Source organism: Octopus bimaculoides, chromosome 9 (assembly GCF_001194135.2).
Source record: "Octopus bimaculoides isolate UCB-OBI-ISO-001 chromosome 9, ASM119413v2, whole genome shotgun sequence".
In the NCBI taxonomy this organism is placed as follows: Eukaryota; Metazoa; Mollusca; class Cephalopoda; order Octopoda; family Octopodidae; genus Octopus; species Octopus bimaculoides.
In genome coordinates, this window is record NC_068989.1 from 2,529,803 (window position 1) to 2,532,927 (window position 3,125).

Here is a 3,125-nt window from a genome sequence, read left to right on the forward strand (position 1 = left end):
TTTTAAAGTTTAATTTTTCTTTTTTATTGAGAAATACTCTATACCCCTTCCCCACCTCGCCCACCCATCATTTAGCTGCTTTCAAAAAGCTAAAACATCCCAATGTTTCACTTTCGTCTGATGTTTCACGCTTGTGTAAAATTGTACGAAAATACCAGACCACCACCAGAAAACCCGACATGCTAGAAACAACAGGTAAACGACATTATTTCTGAAGAAACTTTCCCACTTTCCAAAAAGCTAAAAGTAAAACATTGGTAGTTTGTTGCTTTTTGAAAGTGATGAGGTGATGGATGGATGTTTGGGAAGGAGATTTTAGTGTTTCTTTAAAAAAAAAAGCAAGAAGAAAATTCTTAAAGAGTTCTACTCTGTTTTTTCTTTCTCCGTGGATTACCAAGAAAAGTGAAAGAGAGGAGAAAGTGAATGATGTATGTACGTGTATATGAAATGGACGTGTGTGTATATGTGTATGTGTGCGTGTGTGTGTGTGCATGAGAGAGAAAGTGAGTGTGTGTGTTATCATGAATGTATTTTTTTGCATGCGTAAGTAGCACTCATTCGATCTCTTTCTCGCTCTCCCTCCCTCCCTCTCTCTCTCTCTCTCTCTCTCTCTCTTACACACACACACACACACATTATCTGCTCTGCCAAGTCCCTTAATTCAGGTTCATTTCCAATCCCGATATGCAACACATGAAACGACGGTCAATACTTGTCAGCTCCTATAGCAATTTTCTATCTGTTGCACATTTACGATCTCAAGACGATAATTAATACAATCAATCAAGCGAGAGATTTTCGATCGTAGTTATTTTAAACTGGTTTATGGCTATTTTTGTTCATATTCTTTTGCCAAAAAAGGATGCTTCTAATACGATCTCGATCAGTAGACATCGTTAGAAAAAGGTCTCCGATGCAGTTAAAATTTTCGAACACCGTTTTCCCATCGTAACTGTTTCTTATCCAATAAATAACTCAAGCCAAAGCGAATAACTGTTAGCACGTAAAACTGGTTTCTTCAGCTTTCGCAACATTGATGGAGTCACGTGCGAGTTTCTTGAATTGCGATTAATTTTGTCTCTCTCACTTAAACTGGGTCGAAAACGAAGTTTTCATGTAATTCATCGACAATTCAACCGCTCATGTCAAGTACATGGTGTATATACATATAAACACACACATCTCTCTGTTACTCTCTCTCTCTCTCTCTTTCTCAGTTTATACACACAAATGCACACACACACACACACACACACACACACACAAACACACACACACACCACACACACATGTATATATCTGAATATGTGTATTCAAGCGTATGTGTGTGTGTGTGTGTGTGTGTAAATTTGTGTTTGTGCATACGTATGTATGCAGATGTATATATTTGAAAATGTATGTTCAGCTCTTAGAAAAAAGTTGCTATAAACCTAATCAAGAAGAATCATTCCTGTTGGCAATTAGATGGAGTAATTAAGTTAGACGAGAAAAACTATTTCGTCTATAATGAGAAATAGAATCTTTCAAAATTATGTTCAACTCTTAGACCTCCCCCGTTGTTTTGTTTTTTGTTTCTAATTTCCACCTCGAATACAACTTATACAACAATATTCATTTTATGTTTACCAAACCATTTGGTTTTTGTTAGTCTTAATTGCTTTCAAATCATGAGTTGTTTCCTTTTAACATATATACACATTTTGAATTCTTCTCTGTATATTAACTCCTAACATAACTTTAGATTATACAGCAGACAAAAACTTATAAAGCGCTTAATTACAACTATCTGAAATCCGGATATAATCATGTGCTTGGGCTTTTTCTTTCTTTCTTTTATCTCCTTTTTTTTTTGTTCTTACTTCTTCAACTAAATACATATTTTAAATTACAACAAAGATTAGCTTAAGAAATGTGTATTGATTAGTAATACGAAATATGAAATGCTGGTGCTTTGGAATTAGAGACACAAAGATGTGTGAAGTAGCTCACGATACACTTTTTTTTTGTGCCGAGAAAAATATTAACTTTAGAAAATGAGGTTACGATACACTGGTGCCAGATTATAGAGAAGGATATATTTGTTTTGTCTTTTTTTATTGTATTCAGAAGTGTTCTTTTTATGCTTTTGTTTATATTTTCTGTTTTCTAATTTCTTAGTTGTTACATTTGCTAATTTTTGGTAAACTTGATGCATCATACAAATGTATTTCCTTATATATTAATTTAAACCATTCGTGCTTATAAAGTGAATTTTAGCTCAATGGCGCAGGTGATTCAGTCGGAAGAATAGACCGAAATGTATTACTGGTATATATGTGATCGACAGCCTTCTGGACAAATTTAGAATTGATTCGGAGAGGGCAGCGCCGCCTTAAGACATGGCTACATGGGTACACTCGATTCTAATCAAATTATGTTGTGGTTTGCTGTCAATAAATAAATACTATAAGCACATTGGTTTGACTTGGGTCTCTATGTTGCTGCTAAGATTGTTCTGAGAGAGATATACGTCAATAGGGTTTTCTCAAGCTGGCACAAAGCTAAAAAAAAGGGAAAGGTGGTAAATGTTTGCTCATCTTCAAAGTCGCGTCAATCAAACAAAATCTTTCGCCATAGCTGCCTAGAAGAAGGAACACGATACTCCTTCCCGACAAATAGAAGGCAGGGTTGACATCATAGTTGCATGAGCTGATAATTGGGTCCATCATGCAGACGACAAAAGCTGCTTGGCAAACAAACATTTCAAGTAATCGTTGCTCAGAAACATAGAGTGACCATGCTTGCAGAATGCTCTTGGCAATCAAAGAGGGCAGTTCCTTTCCTGCAAAGATATCTACAAAACCCGCTGTTTTAGGTGAAAAATGATTTTCTCTTGGTTATTATGATTGCAGACATTTTGGCCCCGCAAAATTATCATTCTTTGAAATTATGTATATTTTCTCCATGTCTTTGTTCCAAGTAAATCCAGGCGCATAGACGCTCACACACACGTGCGTGTACGTGTGTATGTGTCTATGGGTATATGTGTTCATGTATGATTGTGCATATGCCTGAACGCACGTATATCCATATGTGTGTGTGTAAAGAGAGAGAGAGAGAGAGAGAGAGAGAGAGAGAGAGAGAGA

At 36.0% G+C, this 3,125-nt stretch overlaps 1 protein-coding gene across 2 annotated transcripts in view; it reads left to right on the forward strand.

Moving 5' to 3' along the window:
• The window catches only part of LOC106878352 (PDF receptor), a 239,648-nt gene that overhangs the window by 189,801 nt on the left and 46,722 nt on the right, over positions 1 to 3,125 (forward strand). The gene's annotated exons all lie outside the window — the stretch shown is intronic.